The sequence below is a fragment of the Diadema antillarum genome, unplaced genomic scaffold, assembly GCF_040938485.1.
Source record: "Diadema antillarum isolate AM-2024a unplaced genomic scaffold, OU_Dant_1.0 seq00001323_RagTag, whole genome shotgun sequence".
NCBI lineage: Eukaryota > Metazoa > Echinodermata > Echinoidea > Diadematoida > Diadematidae > Diadema > Diadema antillarum.
In genome coordinates, this window is record NW_027272094.1 from 230,141 (window position 1) to 251,088 (window position 20,948).

Below are 20,948 nucleotides of genomic sequence, written 5' to 3' on the forward strand. Positions count from 1 at the left end.
TGATTGGTTGATTGCTCATCACATGACATACAATTTACAACGCTGTACACTGACACTAGTCCGATGATCAAGGACTAGTAAAAATCACTGTCTGAGCAGTAACTTTTCCATCAAATAAACTCAGAATTTCTCTTGGAATTGTATGTTCTTCAATATTTCGGTTGTGGTTTCGAATTATCTCACAAAAAGTCAAAATCTGATTCTCGCATCTCTACTAATATTATACCGACCCTTTGATGTGTCTTCCATAATTTGCATTTCTGTGTTTAGCTGTATCACCAGAGCTTATAATAATCAGCATCCCACTGAAAGTACAATTGTACAGACAGCATGTAACTAAATGCACAAATTATTATTTTTTTTCATCTCTATGGAGATGGCTCATGTACTAGATAGAAAAGAAATACGACAATGTATGCATGTATGATCATTTACAAACTTGAGAGAGAGAGAGATGGAGAGAGAGAGTGTGATTGTGTATATGTGTGTGTATATTGGAATTTCACAGAGGATCCAGCAATGGAGAATAGTGCAGCTCACATAAATATAAAATTTCAATACGATACAACCTACCTCCACAAAAATGACAGCTATGCTTTGCACGTGAGTCTATAATCTATTGGAAAAACAATGTGGTCGCACATTCTGTCGATGCTGTGGCATACCTCTTGGTATTCGATCAATGAAAGAAAATTGCATTATTTTCTACGACGTTGCAGTCGCAACATCCCAGTGTACTCTACGATCTGGCAATACGCCTGCTCCAGCTATTATATCACAGGTGGATTCTGCATTTGCCCTGGTTTATGGTAAACCTTTGGCCCTGCAATTTCGCTCTACATCCACCTTGGAATTCTGCCTCATTTGAGAGTGGGGGGAGGGGGGGGGGGGGAACAGAGAGGAAGATGGAAAGGGAAAGAATGAGCAGGGGGTGGGAGGAGGGAGAAATAAACAGGGGGGGGGGGGGACATGGGGGATAGAGAGGGGTGAGGGAGATGGAGACGGAATGCATCACCTCGGGAAAAAGTCACTTTAGAGCTGCCAAAGAGCAAACCTTTTATCCAGGACTCTTCTCTCAGGACGTTTTTACACGGGGTCGAGGAACGTAAATCTGCAATAGTGAATTTCAATTACGATTACAATCACAATTAGAATTATCGTTCGTACACACGACCAGGGATGGCTTCGCGTATTCTGCCGTTTTGAATTTCAGAGCGAGGAGAGGTATGGCTTCTTTCCAAGTTCCCATCAATCGCTCTCGAGCAGTAAGGAGTGCGGAAGTAGTTGAAAGGTCACTGTAAACTCCGCCGCCCCTCAAAACACAATTTGGAGGTCAATCCCTACACACGACTGTTTTGTTCCGTAATTCCGGAGAATCGTCACTGGAAAACACCTCTGGATCGCCACTGGAATTACGATTCAAGTCATCCTCCATGATTCCAGTGCACTTACGCTCAGCCAAAATGGCCCATTTGAATTGTGACTCTAGTGATGCATCACTTGAATCATGATTCAAATTGCGCACTATCAATACATGTGAAAACGACTTCCGAGTGTCATAACTATGTCACAGGATAATCTTGCCTATGGGTGCTGTGGGTTGAACTTCTTGTCTCTGACACATTTCCTGAGGGACACAAGGGAACTCATCCCAGAGCCAAAACATTATCAATATTGTCAACTTTTTTTTTTCTTTTGACAGTTAAGGGAGTGAAAATGCCTTCAAGTGACTATTCCTGTCTATTTTTAGTTGCACGGGGTGTGTGACACCAAGGAGCTTCAGAAGCTCCTCGGTGACACTTTCTCTTTCTCAGTCACTGCTAACTTCTAATGCACAAAACAGCTGTCGCGGCATAGTGGAAAGGACCACAAACTCAATCATAAGGTCCCTGGTTCAAGTCCCTAGGCAGCAATGGGTGTGCCCCCAGGCAATTATCCCCCTTTGCCTGGTCCCTAGTGGCTGGCCACGTAATCTAAATCATTATTCAACTCAAGTCAATATGGTATCAGTGGCAGCTTCTGGATGCTTTAACCCATTAAGGATGAGCTGATTTTGGTATAACACACATTTCCCAAAGAACCCTGCCCAAGTATAAGGGGGGGGGGGGGGGAGGGAGGAACTAGTCTTCAATGGCTAAATAGGATTGGATGGTCCCGAATACCTTTTATACAGTGAGACTGACAGATCCTCTACATATTATGTACACAGATAAAATGTGGAGCAATGTGACTGTGTTATCTACGCTTCTAGAAGTATTGATTTCAAAACAGAGAGATTCTGATACTGTGTAGTTGCACTTCTCCATTAGATTCAAGTATCTACCATGTTAAACCAAAATCTAGACAAGACAACTCTTGTATCAAGCAGCTACTTCAACTGTGATAAAAGCAACCTGCACAAATACAACCAGTGTCATGTTCCACAACAGAGTCTGCAAAAGGATCTCAGCTGTACCTCAATTGCACTTCATTAATGCTCCTGTGTCCATAGCCGAACTTTAAAAAAAGTGCAATATGTCTCCCCTGCACAGGCTTCACATTCATGTGGACTAAGAATAGCCCCGGGGGCATACAAACATTGCTCCACTCCATGGCACAAGTGCGATCCACCTGAACGATTATTCTGTCCCTTGGATGCGGGGTCCCTGGACAGCATCATCACACCATCCTAGACGGATTCTCACTGAAAGGCATCAGTCAAATGCAGAACATTTCTTTGGCAAAGACAAAGGTGTAATACTAAACAGATCGAGACAGGAGAGAGACAAAAAGAAGAGAGAAAGAGATGGGATGAAAAGAAAGAGTGAGGGAGACAAGAAAACAAGAAGATATGGAGGAAGAAAGGGAGAAAAAGAAAACTGAGAAAGACCATGAAAAAAACAATGAGATGAGGAAGAGAAACACGAGAAGAATGGAAAAGAGATCTATTGAAGAAAATGAAGAACATAGGAGTAGAAAGAGACAGAAATATATGTTGTTTGAAAATGTGAAAGAAAACAAAAAGCTAAATGAGAGAAAAAGACACAATTAACAGAGAGATGGAAAAGCAGGCACTAAGGCAGACAATTAGAGAGGCACATTCAAAGAGAGAAATGTGACTAGATAAAGAGATACTGTACATGTAAATGCACAGACACGCATACATGATACAGGTACATTCATACAAACATACATTTATACACACAAATAACATACGGATTAGCTGAAGAACAGCCATTGGCTGGAGAAGGTTCCGTGCTATTATAGAATAAACTGAAATAAGCTCAACTGAACGCACAGACATAATGTACAGACAAACTTACAGACAGACAGAAAGACAGAGGCAAACCAGGGGACTGACACAGAAATGTAAATGTGTTCATTTTCCTTCTCCATGCCTTAGGCTACACTATGTCTGGAATGTTTCATGTTTTCTCCAAAGGTGCTTGAAAAAGATAAGCATGGTAGAGAGAGAGTCTAGAGAGAGAGAGTGGAAGGAGTGAGTGAGCTATTAGTGTGTTCACTGCACCCCTTCATCTGTAATGACAAGACTCTTCTCTCCCCTCACGCCCCTCCCCCATCTCCTCCTCCTCCTCCTCCCCTTCCTCTTCAGAGATCACGATGGAGGACAAATAACTGCAAATGCTCGAGGGCAAACATTAACAAATATTCCGCCCTGGTTATAGCTGCAGCTGCATGGCGGTGCTTGGGAAAGAAGATGAAATATAATAATATAAGGTATGATGAAATAAAAATGGACAGTTCCATATGGAAAAAGGATGATTGATTACTGTACATACATGTAGGATGAGTCAACCGCAGTTGGAAAGACATTAGTTAAAAAGAGGAAATGAATGGGATTTTTGACTGGCATCATTCAATTACAGGAAGAAAATATGTGAAGAAAAAGAAGAGTGGAGGAAAACATGACTCATGGAAAGGGAGGTGAAGAATCAGCATTGAAAGAAAACTATTATCAACACTGGTCTTAATGGTGTCTATTTCTCTCTCATCTTCAATTTTTTTCCAAACTGAACATGGATCTGTACAGGTTTTGGGCATCACTATTAAAATATTCAGGACTTTGAAAGCTTTAATAGCAATATCATACAAATCTCTCAAATTACTTGATGTTACATCTTCTCTTTCTGTCAATAGTATCTTGGTTGATTTCATTTTTTTATGATATTACCAAACTTCCATTATTCTACTGCATGGCATTCAAATATTAGACTCCTTAGTCTTATTAATCCAATCCAATCCAATCCAATCCGATCAAATCAAATCAAATCAAATCAAACAAAATCAAACCAAATGAAAGGAAATGACCACATTGCCTATCTCTTTGGAGGCTGTGGGCAAGATAATAAACAGGTCTCCACCTAAAAGATATCAGGAAACTTTCGTATACGACGGGAAGACCAAGAGTACGCGGAAGCAATCAGCCGTGACAGTCCCCGCACTCGGAACCCCGTCCCCATTTTTAAGTAGTTTCACTTTTCTGTGTGGATGAAGCAGTAGCAACAAGATCGCTGATTGGCTGGCTGCTCAACAGTGCCCAACATCGGGACCGGACGCTATTTTGGCAGAGAACCAATCTTGTTGTCCCAACGATGGGAAGTTTTTCGGATTTGAGCACGCGCAGAGGTAAATTCTGCCCACGGCATGTTCGACTAGCTGCCACGTCATGCTCACGAAAGTTCCCTACCATGGACGGTGGAAGACCTTCCACAGTACAGCACCAGACAATAACAAAATAGACAAGGATAAACATTGGAGTCCCTATAACATAAATAACTAGATCAATGTCAAATTTGTTTGCTATGTTGTTTACCAATGAGTCACTGCTGTCACATAACGCTATTGCTGTACCTACAGCTACAGTACCTCCACTTTCAGACTTACAAGAAGTCTTGGTTCTCAATCCTGTTTAGGGTTGCAGGATGTTTGGCCATTAAGACGAGTCTCCCCCAAAGCATACCACAAAAAACCCAAAACACCCCATTACTGTAAAGGGAGGAATGTTTGCATGCATTTTAATTTCGCGAATTTCGCGAGAGCCAGGATTTGCAAAATCAAAGTGCATGTGAAAGTTCTTGTCTACACTATACCCATTAAATGTTAGAGGCAACTCAAAAGAATTTCATGCCGCGAAAACGGCAATCGGCTCCAATTCGCGAAAATTTCATGCTGCGAAAATATCCTGTTTTACACAGTGTGTAAAACGTTGTGGTGTTTTCTACATTGTATATCAACCAACACTCAAAGCACACATAGGGTTAAAGGGATAGTACAGTATTGGTTGAGATGAGAATTGGGCCTTTATATTTTTGCAAGATGCCAAGAAAACACTTATGATATAGTACAGAGCATACTATTTTAAGAGGAATTCAAAGTTTATTTGATGAAAATCGGGTTTGGAATAACTGAAACATCCAAAAACAAAGTAAAACAAAGCGATCGTTGCAAAGTGTGGGTCCCACACTTTTATGAGAATCGCTCTTTTTTGATATCTCAGCCATTTCAAAACCAATTTTTATCAAATAAACGTCGAATTCCTCCTAGAATTGCATGCTCTTTCATATTTCATATGAGATTTCTCATTATCTCACCTAAAATTTTAGAAACCTGAAATTAGGTCTCAACCAGAACTGTATGATCCCTTAATAAACAGCGGCATGGCAAACTTCATGGCCTGTCAATCAACGATGGTCAAGCTCAGCCTCCTCTAATGTATACCATGACAAGTCACATATCCAGAAACACATTTACAACATGTAGCTTTGGATTTGGATTGGATTTGGTGCAACACAAATTGTAGCTACGGTATTATCATTATCATCATTATTATTACACTAGCAGCACCCGTGGAAATCCACGGGTCTGAGGGGTTTTATTTTTTTTTCTCATAATACGATTTTGCACATTTTTATTGAAGAAATAAAAAGAAAAGTCTTCTCATTCTTTCGTTAATTGTGCTGTCTTCTAAATGACCACCCTTCCCAGAAATTTTATAATACATTTTTGTAGTATATGCCAGGCGATCCGGTCCATTGGTAGGGATCATTCCCGCCACTACTTGCTTTTATTATAGAACTTGAGTTTCGAGGGGTTATTTGCACCCGTTGAAGTCCAGCAGTTGTCTTGTTGCCCCTCACCCCTCCCCCCTCACGCACACACACATTTCCACCTCCGCAGGGCAAAAAACAAAAACATTCAGGGAAAAATTACCAAAAACGCAAATGAGATTCCCCGAAAGTTCTGCCCACAGGTTGTTCCCGTCGAAACGGGAAGATATTAACACTATGACTTTGATTACCCCCTGCTCTTACATCCACGCGGGCACCCACGGGAATCCACGGCTGGTCTCAAGGCCTCGGTTTGTTTTGTGTTTTTTTTTCATGTTTCTTTTCCCCACGTTATGAGAGAAAAATAAGATATTTTCGTCTTCATAATTTTGCTCCCTCCTTTTTGTTTTTAATCACCAAAACTTGGCTTGATATATCATATTAATATAGAACTACATCTGCTTCAGATTGTACATTATCATAATTAATATTAGGCCTACAATTATTGCTCCTATTATTGTTATTATTATATCATTATTATCATTATCCTTATCATTATTATTATTATTATTATTATCATCATCATTGTTATTATTTGGGGAGGGGGAGATCATAGTCATCAGGTTTAATAGGCACCCGTGGGAGTAGGTTCTCAAGACCTCGTATTTTGTTTTCTTCAATATTTTTCCCATGTTATGGAAGAAAGAAGAATATATACATCACTGCATTCGTCTTCATTTGCTCCCTCTTTTTTTTTTTTTGTCACCAAAACTTGGTTTGATAGACCATAGAACCACACATTCTATTTCCACTTGCAATTTTAAAAATAGGCGGTCGGCAAAGCGAGGTTTTCCTCTACGTCCGCTCATCTTATGAATATGTATGATTACAGCAGCTCTGCAGTAAACGAATGGACACAGCTGCGCGTGTAATCTGATATGTAAGGGTACGATCGGCAAATATATTTAGCCGCGTCCTAAACAGTCTGCGTACAATGACACCGGACTTGAGAGCAAACGGCGAGCAAACTAAATGACGTACCTGAGCTGCATATAGTATTCTGCAGTTGTGCAAAATACAATTACATAACCAACGTTCGTTGTTTCCATTTGGGGACGCCAATAATGGCGAACTGTACGTAAATGCCCTTGTAGTCCATATCACGCACACACAGATTCGTGTATGTAACCATCGTCAATACATTCAGTACACGTAACAGGCGGAGGCAAAGGTACATCACAGAACTATTTGTATATACACACAGTGTAGTGTGTGTATGAGAGTTCTGCGAGGTACATTGTGTGTGTGCGTGCGCGTCCGCCGGAAGATGTCGGAGATTTCGCTGCACCATCATCTTTAGTATCCCCCCAATGTCTCTGCAAGATAAAAGATGGAAGATCGAGAAAGCAGGAGGCCAGCGCAGGTTCCGTGAATATTGAAACGCTCGGCTCTTTCGTCACGCACAAAAATGCATTATGCATGTAGCTAATTAATTTTTCTTTTTCGTCCTCGACGTCGACACAGAGGCGGAGAGGGGACGAAAGCCGCGCCATTCGATGTAGGATACTCTCCTGCGGCCGACGGCACCGGTCGCAACTGCCCGGAGCCGACGGCTCGGGAGGAGATAGAGAAACCAGCAATGCCGAAATAAAACAGGAAATACATAAGGCCGCGACAACAACAACAACTTCGAGTATTATAGTATAGGATTAGACGGACATGACATGAGATGCTTTTGTTGTGAGAAACATGACTTTGGTTTGCGTTCAGACTATCAAAATCAAATTGACTGTCATGAAGCATGTTCCTGAAGCTGTTTACATGCAAGTGCCTCTGCAAGTGTGAAAGAGGCGTTCTTTTCTCACGGGGATCTCTGAGGAGGATATCTTGTTTTGTGTGTCTTTGCTTGTTTCATCCTCTTCTTCTCTATCTCTGCTCATGTGCACATATCCTTTCAAACCCACTTCGCATGATTGATCGGCGAATCTGTGCACTCATTGTGAAGGATGACCCCAAGAGGTCGTATTGGGGTCAGTCTGGGGTCACAGGGGACAGGGGGTCAGATAAATGTGGGGGTCCCCCATGACATCTCTCACAGCTCCAGAAGGATGTCAAAACTTGTTAACACGTTGGGAAAGTCTCTTCCAGGCGCTCCCGAGTTCGGATGAGTCTAAAAAGTCAGGTGGTTCCTGACAGGGATTTATGAATCCCTCTCCCGCTATTTACAGAGAGGCATTACTGGCAGGAGATGCTATTTTTTTTTGGTGAAAATAAGAACAGAAACATACAAATTGTAGTTTGATAGAAGCAGCCCATGAGATGGTTCTCCCATGGGCTAATCACACAAGATGTGACGCTCATTGGACCCATGTTTCGTTTTAATTGTTCTGTGTCCCGAGACTCTTCCCAGATAGTGCATGGTATATTGTTACTACAATTATGTCTGTAGTCCATATAACAGCTGATTTACAAATTGCACCTCATCTACGTACAGCTGTAGGTCGATCAGTTGCAATAAAGATACCTCAACAGAAGAATTGATCAATTTGGATATATGTATATTATGTTAAATACTTTCAAGTTTGTCATTTTGCCTTGACAAAGACTCTGCTAGGACTGAAAGCATGCAAGTCCCTTGTGACTCAATTTGTGTTGCTTTTTGTCATTAGGGGACAAGCAATATGCCTACGTATCTGCACAATTACATCCACTACAATAGAAAAGAACTTGAAAGATGTCTTCACCTCCAACTACCAGTGACTGCAGATTAGCAGCTTTCACTTGATTTTGTTTATTTATTGTATATTTTCCAGTTTTATTTCCAGGTTCACATATTTCAATATGTGAATGTCTCTTTCCTTCTATCGATGCTAGGGACTCTACTATCATCACAAATAAAAAGATATTCTTCAATTAAATGTACGTGTCTTCTGTAAGGATGCAATATGGGGTCCTACCTTTTAATAAGCACTATAAGTCTGCATCAGCAATGACAGAAACTGCGAAATATCTTTTGCTCCACTCTCAGAACTGGAGTACATGCTCACATCAATCAAAAGTATTCAATATGAAAGGAAAAAAAAAGGGAGAACATAAATGCCAAATACGACACAAAGACCAAAATTGCTCAAGAATAAACTCTATCCCAGAAAGTGAAGACAAGTCACTGCAAACTGCTTGTGCAGAACAATTGGGAAAGGGAATTCCACAATGTACATTCCTGTGGTTCCATGGTCTCTGTAACCTTTGCCCTTCCCTTCCCCTTCCTCCCTCATTACCCCACGATAACTCTTGTTTCACAGCAAGAAGGACATTAATCCTAATGCTGTTAAAAGGCAGTATGCACAGTGTCCATAACATTTTGAGGGTTTTTCTCTATATCAAATTTGGCATTTTTATATAATTTCTAAATATTTTCCTGAGCACCCTTCATGTGCTTTGTGAGTGCTGATTGGCACAGAGAACCCAGTCCTATACACTGTACTAAGCCCTTGGCACATAAAGGGTTACTGTAAAACATGATTGTATTCGTGGCACGAAATTTTCGCGAATTGGAGCCGACGGCCTTTTTCATGGCATGAAATTTTCGCGAATTGCCACTGGCGTTCAATGCGTATAGTGTAAACAAGAAATTTGGCATGCATTTTAATTTCGCGAATCTTAGCGCTCGCGAAATTCGTGAAATTAAATTGCATGAAAACATTCCTCGTTTTACAGTATACACTTCATTAACCCGTTGAGGACGGTTTGATCTTACTACAACACGCATTTCCCATAGACCCTTGCCCGAGTATACTCAGGACTCATCCCCAACGGGTTACAAGACAGAAAACATGTTGTTGTTGATGTTGTTGGAATGCTTTCATTGTTAGAGACGACGGTGAGAGTTTGGGCAGAAAGAGATACTAGACTGACGTGAGTACACAAATTCATACCGTGTGAATGATGCTGGCAAAATGCCATAACCTTACTCATAGCATAATCAAGATTTTCCTTGAATGTAATTGATATCAATCTTATGACGGTGAGATTTCTGGAAAAAAAAACAACAAACACTCTACTGCATCTAGTGGCCTCCTGGTTCCTTAGCAAGCATCGTATCCCCTGGCAAAATGAGGCAGCGATGTTTTGACAATCTTTACACTGCTTGGCTACGGCTCAAAAGAAGACTTGAGGTCCATAGTAACAGAAGTACTAGGAGTCAAACAAACACTAGCGGAGTTAAATGGGGCATGCAGCGGTCTGCTTGCATATTACGCAGGGCAGCAAGGAGGCCCTCAGCGGGAACGCATCCTCTCGCAGCAGCGGAGGTTGCGGAATAATTTTTACCCATCTGCCATGCTCCTTTTTCCATCACGCTTCAGCCACGGATGTTTATGGCATTTACAGCAGATGAAAAAAAAACCCACACAAACGATGAATATTATGGTGAATGACCCCATCATTTTTCTGACTGGAATAAACCTGACATGATATTGATGACAACAATGATAACGATGATTGTGTAAATTTTCATTATCTGATAAAGTGCTTGTTGCAGTAAAAGCAAAGGTTTACCTTGTGTGCATGCATTTATGCATGCGTGGGTGTGCTTACATTTACATGCATGCATAATTTTACACACATACAAACGCCAACATTTACACACTCCAACTGAACACAGATCATAAAGCAAGAGTTTTTACATCCTGCAAATATGTTTAATTACTAATTCTGCTCAATTTTCAGCTCTCATTGCCCACAGTTTACCAGGTACCAGTTTGCATTATCCTGCAGTTCTGGCCCCATTTTTCTTCCCTTATTGAAAAACAAAGACATGCCTGTACATTTTTTCAGCATCCGGTCTTCACAGCTCGCAGCAGCGCTTTGAGAGTCTCACAAACTACGGTTCCCTGGTTACAAGTATCTGCTTGGCAGGAAACACTGTGCCCTCAAGCAGCCCTGGGCTGAGCTGCCGCTTGCTAGTCTTTACCTACACGCCCTTTCTCAACCCCAAAGTGAATTCGACAGCACCGGCATGCGGAGATAACCAATGTGCAGTTTTCAGTTTTAACACAGGTATAATTTTTTTCATAGCCAGTGTCACAGACTGATTCTTTTATCATACAGGACAGTAAGAGAATGCCCTACTTGATATGTCCTTAATATCTTTAATAGATTAGTTGAGACCTTATTGCATAAATATCATCAGTATGATTTGTCGTGGTAAGTGAAATTATGTGCATTTATCAACCTTAATAATTCCATACCGATAATTATCAATTTGTGTAGCAAAGAGAAGAAGAAGAAAATAATGCAAGTTCATATTTGTTCCATTTCAATGCACATGTACAATTTTCGTGGGAATTTAAAAATCACAGCTTTTTATTAGAATATTACTCCAATCACACCAACGAAAACAAAATGTGGTACAGAGGCAGGCCTCATTTTTGGGATGTAAATGCATGTGGGCCCAATTGCAGTACTTACCAAAAGTGGGGCTGGCCCAAGGCCTGCCTTTTGTTGCTGCAAATGCAAGTGGGCCAAAATGCGCGGCCAAACTCTCAATAGCTGTACTGCAGCGATCACAGCCTGTCACTGAAAAATGGGTCTGTGATCATACTGACTATGGCTCAATTACTACCAAAGAAAATTTGAATAACTATGTCTGCATATGCTTGAATTCAAGAAAGAAGATGTTTCATTGTGATAATTTGGCTGATTATACAGTCAGTATAATATATATGTTGTTGTTCTTATTGTACATGAAAAATTAGGTCAGAAACAAAATTGTAACTTAGAAAAAAGGTCTGCAAGTAAAGCCTAGAGCACACCATGGTGCCTTGGTATTTTGTTTATGGAGTAACAAGCATCTAGACTATTTTGATAGAGGGTTGTTTTGGTAAGCAGCTGATGACCTTAGCGTGACCTTGTTTATTACCAGAGGTCATCTCAGGTCAGGATGAGAGATAACAAGGTCTGGATTGATTGTCTCCAGTCTTGAGGAGGAGATTTCTTCTTCAAAATGAGAAACACATCCTGAATGAATGCGAAGGGAAATGTAAACTGAGGCAACTGTGCAGGGGGGAAAAAATTGGAGGCCAAATCAAACCAAACATTAAGGAGTAATTTTCTGCATGAAAGCAAGTGCATCACATGTCTGGGCATCAGTCCAGCTCGTGCTCCAAAAGAGCAGCTGAGGTTTACATGATGACAAATATGACTGAATGAATTAATGATCGACATTACAGGACAAGGGACAATGATACAAAGAAAATATAACAGAATTTAATATACTTTCCTATTTCTACCAAAATGACAGAGCACTTGACTTGCATCTTTCAGGAAGCAGAAGGAACAATATTACCCTCAACATGTGTCAGTATTAGATCATGTAGAGGGATAATGTACCTTCCATTTTAAAAAAAAAAATGAAAAAAATGCAATTTTGGAAATCCTCTTCATGTTTTCTTGATATCATTTTCCTGTAATGATGTCACAAACTGTGGTAGTCTTCTCATCCAGCGATGGCAGCAGTAAAACGTAAGAATTCATAACTTTTGAACGGATTGTCTGATTTTCCTCAAACTTCGCTATGTGTTATATCTACTGTGTATATTGCTGTAACCACACATCCTTTATATTTGGGTGAACTTGTCCTTTTAAAAGACCACAATAATTTGATGCAAATGTTAAATCACATTCTTATTGATGAGGAGTCGAAAAAGGGGGAAATTAGTAAATAGGTGTGTATTTTCATTCAGTTCAAGTGATATGATCATCATCATCTCTGCCCAATGGATTATGTGGTTTTGAATGATATCACTCATTTGTGAAAATATATGAAAATTTGAAATTCTGAAACTTTCTCATTTAATGTTAAATTTTCATGGCATATCTACTATTCCATATGTTTGGCTATCCTCTCTGTTCATAAAAGCCAACTTAAACATGGTGCTGAACTGTACTTTAAAAGGTGCATAGCACTAGCGGCTCTGTGACAGCAAGCACATGGTGCTTCATCCGATCACTGCAACATCCCCAGCCTACATTGTACGTGACTCGGTCTGCATCCGTACCAACCAGAGAAGAGGAGGCAGCAGAGAGGTACAGGGCAGCCTCCGCCGCAGCCCAAGATACCCGCAGCAGGTACTGAACAACCTCCATGAGGGAAAAAAAAAACAACAGCTAAAAGGCCATGCTACATAGGGTAGGAACATCGCTGCAGAAAGGCGAATCAAACTCCGGCTTGTACATCGGCTGCCATGAACTCATCTTTTTTTTTTTTCTTTTTTTTTTTAAACTGATGCGCTCAGACCCGGCTTTCATTTTTATGAATCAAGTCTTGCTAGAATGGCAAATTTCCTACATGTATAGCAACAGCCAATCAAGAACAGGATTCTTGTCATTACCATGACACTTGCCAGTACCACAAGAGTTGTTACCAAAGAAACATTTTATGAAAGCTGAGTCCTGATCCTTTTTGTACACATGAGAGTACAGAATGCAGAGTTTTAAAGAGAAAACCACTCTTGTTGGCATACCTTGTCAGTGGACAGTTTTTTTGGATAGCTTTTGCTTCTATTTTTTACAATCAAATCTATCATCAATTAATTTCTATAATCGGGTAAAAACAATCTTTAATTACATTACAGACAATATACAAAACCCGTACATTGTAGAGCCATATAGCACAAAATGATTATATGGAAAATTAGAAAACAAAAGAGGACAGAAGGCATTACACAAGAGAATACTGCAGAACCAGAAATATTCACGGAATGATATATTCGCGAAAGAGCCAACAGTATTTTTCGTGGCATGAAATTTTTCGCAAATTGCCACTGGCATTCATTGCATAGAGTAGACAAGAACTTCCACATGGATTCTAATTTCAGGTATCTTGACTCCTTGCAAAATTTGTGACAATTTCATGCACACTACAATTTTTGGATTTAGTAGCACAAAAATGAGTTTTTTGTTTTTTTTCCAGATTATTATATATGTTATTGGCCTATGAAAAAAAAAAAAAACCACCGCACGGTTTTCTCTTTGAGCTAACTTTTATTTGGTGTACAGGGAGGGGAAGGGGTGGGACTGTCAAATTCACAATTATTTTCCTAACAAGGAAATCATATTATAACAGTGTGCTACTAGACCAAACCTACACATTGTATGTAGTGCACCAGCATGTTGCAAATTGTAATGAGGTGCTGCAAAACACGATATTTTCACACCATGAAATTTTCGCGAGTTGCCTCTAACATTCAATGCACATAGTGTAGATGAGATCTTTAGCATACATTTTAATTTTGCGAAACTTGGCTCTGGCGAAATTCGCGAAATTAAAATGCTCGCGAACATTCCTCATTTTTACATTACCCTTAGACAAGATAACATGAGAGGACGGCTTGGGGAGTTGGGGGAGAGGCAAGTGAGATATACTGTGGAATACGTTGATGATACAACGGGAGATGCATCAGTACGTGATATCAATAAACCCAATGTTCTCAGGGATGGCTTTTGAGAGCATAATGGGAAATAGATTGCTTGATAAATAAAGTGCAGTTGCCTTCTCAAATATCAACCAGGGGGGAAAGTGGTCTATGTACATTGTGTATGTGTGTGTGTGGGTGTGTGTGTGTGGGGGGGGGGGGGGGGCAATGATGAACTATTATCATTACACAATGAACTTCTGTCCCTGAGACTGATAATACAGATTGATGTAAAGTACAGGAGTGAGCAGGCGGCAATATCTAAAAGAAAACAATCTCTATTAAAATTGGAGGCAAAGGGGGCAACATGCATATTTACAAGTATAAAGTCATAACATTAAATACAACATAGGCAGTCTGGAATAGGGCTTTTTTTTTGGGGGGGGGGAGGGGGGACAAAAAGAACGAATGAGGAAGACACTGAAATGATGACGGTATGCCTCTTACAAGAAATCACTATGAGTACATCCCTTTTCTAAACATATTCTCTCTCTCACTCTCAAGATCTCAATACTTCTTGCTTTTAGTCTACCTGTTACATACAGTAGGACCTCAATTATCTGGCTACATTGGGACCGGGGTGGGGGGGGGGGGGGGGGGGCCTCCGGATAGTCAATTTGGCCAGATAAGAGAGATATGCTCTAATACAGCATTTTCTAGCATATCATGCTAGGGGTATACATATATCTGTTATTACCAATTTACTAATATTATGATTATCTGCATGGCATTGTCATGTTTCATACTTCATATGATACAGAAATAAAACAAAATATAAGTAAAATATCTCTTCATATCCCTTCATGTATAGTTTGTTTGACTGATATTGACCAACAATGAGATCAATAATTTAATGCATCTCATTGAATACTGCCTCTGCATTGTAACCACTGCTGTGCACTCAGTGCCAGTGACACGCACAGCACCGGTCATTGACATTATCATCTCATGAACTGACTTAAAAGTTACAGTCTGCTGCGATGATTGAAATAGTCGTGTATTTGCCCGATAATGGTTGAATATGTGTTTGTCTTTAGTGAGTTTTGGCACTGAAAATACATGAAAACTAAAAAAAAAAAAATGTCAGCCAGTCAACGTCCGGAAAATCGATGGCCGGAAAATCGAGATCCTACTGTTCTTACAGCATCACTGAATGTGTTTTTCTCCTACCAAAGCATATCTCTCTTTTTTTTGTTTTTCTGTTGTTCATCCGACCCATGCGAGAGAACATTTGAGGAGTGAACGGGAGAGGATAAGTAGCACGCTTGCTTTAACAGCACTGGCTAGCTAGGCAACCCTGGGAAAGCAGCCGAGTAGCTAGCAGACATACAAAGAAGAGGGGTGGGGGGAGACTAAGAGAGTGATGAGCGAGAGAGGCAGGCAGACAGAGGTAAGAGACATCAAACATATTTACATTTTCTGTTTCTGCCTCAGAGCCAAAAATACATCCGCACTTGTCTCTTTTTTTCTCCCCCCTCATCTTCTCCGATGTTGTTTTCCTTTTGTTTTTCCGCGCAGGCGACGGCGGCGATGAAAACCACCGAGTTGGGCCCTGGATGACACCAACCCGAGCGGACGCCGGATGATGCACGCAGACACGAGCGAGAGCGATAGACAAGTGGGTATTACATACGATGTGAGCATCTCACTGCAAAGCCCCGCCCTCAATCCAATCCAATGCTGTCAGTCTGTCCTCTTGTTTTTCAAAAGAGATGTTTGCAAAGAAAAAAGGAGGGGAAAGGAGGGGAGGGGAAGGGAAGAATCAAAATCGGTGGCATTGCAGTGGCATGGCAACCTTCATATCTGGCTGGTTTGTGAAAACAAGAGATGAGGATATCGATCTGTACGCCTCCGTGCATTTGTTTACAGTGAGAGCAATATACCTGAGTTCATTCACTGTCCATCTCTGCCGAGTATTCTTCCCCTCTCTCATCTACAAATTCTAATTAGATAATGCACAGTATCAGCATCCCCCTATATTCCCTTTACCTTTGAGAAGACAAACATGGCAGAGAGAGATTGCTCACCGTAGCATTGTAATGAGAGAGACAACAGGGAAATATAGCAAAAGCGACAGGGATGGGGAAGGGGGGAGGGGAGGAGGATGAGGGCAGAGAGAATGGAACGTAAACAGCTTAATACGCGTAGGACCTTGTCCAGACATTATTCTATCAACCTAATTCTGTTGATTCATAGGGGAAGCATGCCATGAGTGTTTTGATGATAAAAGCAAAGTTGAGTAATGGAGCCATTAAAAAAAAGAAAAAAAGAAGTGTACTGGTACACTCTTGACATAGGCACTCGTGCACTTTGTGACCCATTGCCAGCATTCCTACCGAATCGATACATGGTACATACGCATTTTCTGTCTGTCCTTCCCAGAAAAAGAAAAAAAAATTGTTCTGCCATTCCTGAACTAAAATTGTTCTAAAAAGGAAATTCTGTTTTTGCAAATATAATGTACGGTAGAAACTGAAATACTGATTTATAACTGCATATCAATAGTGAATACATATTAATATCCCCAGCTTCCATGCTTATGTATGATTCTAATGACTTAATTGCATCCCATATTAATCAATCCTGAATTTGGCTATGCCTACTCATTCCCGGCTCCTCAATTTAGCCACACCCAAACTTAGCTCTCCAACTCTCGACAAAAGCAAAATGAATATGAATGGTACCAGGTTGGTAACCCTTTCTGTGCCAGGGACTTTAGACAGTGTGTACAATGGTATGGGAATATCATGTGCCACTCAGCTCTCATAGCACTCAAAGGGCTACAGTACAGGGGCCCTTGCAGGAATGCAATTTCGCACAGGTGGAAGAAATATCTCAAATTACAATGACCTGCTGCAAACAATCACTTGAGATTGCAAAATATGATTTGGAATCTACTAATAAGCATTGGTGACAGATTGGTAAACAACAGCTGCATTCACACTAATAGATCAATAAATCAATAAAATCTATTGCGGCGGGCATTCTGTAGTGATGTGCGCTTTAAATAATGGGATTTATAAAATGGGTTCAAGAATGTAGCCAATAGGAAGCGCTGAAATGAGTCACATGTGCTTCCTTTATTCTAGTCCCATTGCACTGCGTGTTAAATCCTATTGCCGATCGTCTGTGCGCGCGGCGGCTCCTTTGAATTGCATGCATACGCGCTGTCAATCCTGTAAACAACTTCTAGTTCGGGCTGCCTGCCGGCCGGCCGGCCTTTCTTCCCTTGTGCATAACATGTGTGGCGTACGTATACTCTTATATACGTACACTTTGTACAGTACAGTAGACCAAGCGTTGTGGGACCGGACGCGTACATGGAGTCACTTTGAAGGGCAAATCCAAAGATTTAGCAGGTTAATTCTCACGCCGTTTTCAGAGTATGTTGTCTAGTAGGCCTATATGAGGAGTCTATATCAAGTCTTTAAGGTAAAGGGTGCATATTCTATGTAAAATAAGTAAGTTTTCATGCAGGAACTTAAGTGTCCGGAAACCCAACCCCCCATCATACTTATACTGTATGTGCGGGATTTCCGAGTGCGACGTGCGTAAATGTTTGGGACGAACATCTTCGGACGTCTTGACCCACAAAGGTACGTGAAAAACGCTGAAAAATGCTGTTAGTTTTCGAATTTTCGACCCATTTTATAAAACAAATGATGCACAGGATTATTTCGTGGCGTTAGTGGAGGCGTAGCTCACTCTCGGGTATTTACAATGTAGTGCAACATGCACTCGGCTTCGCCTCGTTGCATGTTTCATAATTGTAAATACCCTCGAGTGCACTATACGCCTACACTAACGCACTCTATCCTGTGCATCATTTGTATAATAACATTTATCTATCTTGAGATCTATCTTGGGATATTTATCTATCTATCTATCTATCTTGAGATTTGTATCCCACTATTAAAGTTGTGTATATGTGTGAATCCCCTTTATGGATTACACCATTAGATTGTATTACTTTATATTGACTGATCAAAGCTTATTTGCTAAAGAAGCAACAGCTCTCATATCCATGGTGCTAAGAATATTAAGATATTCCTTGCAATAGTCCATGCCCATAATGAAACAGCATAGCAACTGTCCTTATAATCAAATCTTCAGGATTGCCTTTGTTGAATCAATTCAACATCCCCACCCCCACTTTGTTTTTTTTAAATAGGAAATTTAAATAAACATTGTACATATAATTGTGAGTTTTGATTACATTTCCACACCTCTTCAATTCATCTATTAGTATTATGCATCTTTTTAGTTGCCTTGAAAGTAAGCTTAAAACTAGCAAATCAAAAGTATAAAATTAGCCAATCATATTTGAGCTCTGTAATGATGTCATTGAGTGAACATGTGTTACTTTCTCTCTCCATGAATCTAGTGTATACCACTGTCATGAGTGGCCCTTTTCTACCCCTCCCCAACAATTAACAGCGAGCTTTAGATAGTAATTTACAACGCAAATGCTATAAAGATGACACAGGCTGCCGCGTTGGACAATAGAAACAGCTGTCTCGCGCAAGTGCAGAACACCATTTCTGGCCTGATTAGCATCATCCTAATGCTCACATCCTAGATCTAAAGATCTAATATACACCATGACTCATACAAAACCACAAATCTATAGAGGACAATCTTTATTTTCTTTCTCTCTTTCTTTTGAATCTCTATCCCTTTCCTAAATCTCTCTGTCAGTGTGTCTGTCTCTTTCCTGGTCAGTCTGTCTGTTTGCTTGTCTGTCAGAATGAAGCAGCCACTGCTTCTAACTCTGCAGATCCTCATGTTACTCTGCAAGACCCACCCCCCTTTTTTTTTTCTCTTAGTTGGGCCACAGGGAAATCAGAGACTGCCACGGCGGAGGTAAACAAGTCTTAATAATTCAGCGGTGCCCAAAGTGCGGCTGCCGTGTCAGTGGAAACAGGAAGCTGTCCGCCGCACAGACGAGTAGCATCATGCTACATGCTTGAGAAGAAAAGGCAGAGCAATCGTGATTGGTGGAATCACTAACAGTACAATTTCCTATCATTTTGTGTGTGTGTGAGTGTGTGTGTGTGTGTGTGTGTGTGTGCGTGTGTGCATTTGAAGTGAATTCGAGACAAGTTAAAAGCCTCTTCGATCCATTTAGAGTCAGGGAGACTAAAGAAAAAAAAAAGATTTTGAAACAACTTCTTAAATGAAGCATATATTATATGCATGTTTTGAAAATTACCTTCATCCCCCCTCCCCCATTCTTAAAATATACCCAATACCTAGGAGAGGAATGATTACATAATAGCTCAATGACCAGCAATGTCTGTTTAAATGGCTGTTATAATACTTATAAGTACATCATCAACATCCTATCTACCATTGATGTGAACATACCTCTCCTAAACTCTGGATGGACCTACCATGTGTTGGTGCACCTTATCAATCAAGCAATGTAATTCTGTGTGCCCACAGTGTGGCCGGTACACAAACATGCTGTGCAATATCATGCACAGTATACTCTATTTACAATGTGTTTCTTAATGCAATTTTTCTTTCTTTCTTGCATATATAAACTCATACTTATTTTCTCATCAACCTTGTCTCATCTTTAAAGATCACGTCTCTCTTTTCTATTCAATGCCAGGCACACAAACTCTATTTTCAACAAATTGAACAAATAAATAGAAAGTAATAGCTCTCTTTAAACAGTTTTCCATGTAACAAGCTTTTCATGCAAATTACTTTTTATCACACACACAAAAGAGATTACAGACACTTGACATTTGAAGACAAATACTGAAAAGTCTGCTCTTTTTTGAAATAACTGACAAAGCAGTAATGAAGTTTCCTGTTGTCTGCCACATTGGAATCGGACAGAAATGCGCCTGTCCCTCGATTTCGAAACATCGCCGCCGGGCACGAAAGGTTTAGTCGAGCTTGTGATGCTATCATCGCATGTGGAGCATCAAGGAGATCACTGTCGCTTTTTAATCTTTCCGCCTTGGGACATGATTTAGCAGAAGAGGACATCCAGTTGTTGTTTTTTTCCCCTTACCCTACGGAAATTCGATACAGCACTTAAACACATACAATCAAGTATGGTATTTTCTTTTTCTTTTTTTGTTTTCTTTTTCTTTTTCTTTTTCTTTTTCTTCTTCTTCTTCTTCTTTTCCTTCTTCTTGAGGCTGCAGGTGTTGGCAACAGCAATCACTTGAGGTGTGAAGAATGAGCTTGTATTGGATAATTTCAACGAGCAGCCATATTCTGGAGACAAAATGCATAATGTAGATTGCATCGATCTGAAAAGAACTCAGAATCTGATTAATCCAATGCACTTGTTTGATGTCACGTATGGTGGATCAAATTGTTTTCAGAAGTAATACAATATATTTCTTAAATGTGTATTTTTTAAAAACTACATTTTGCTACTCACTTCATCAACTGTACTATGTAC

The 20,948-nt window shown here is 40.3% G+C and overlaps 1 protein-coding gene across 1 annotated transcript in view; it reads right to left on the reverse strand.

The window, feature by feature from the left end:
• LOC139708254 (phosphatidylinositol 4,5-bisphosphate 3-kinase catalytic subunit alpha isoform-like) overlaps positions 1 to 20,948 on the reverse strand; it is a 64,074-nt gene that overhangs the window by 24,804 nt on the left and 18,322 nt on the right. The gene's annotated exons all lie outside the window — the stretch shown is intronic.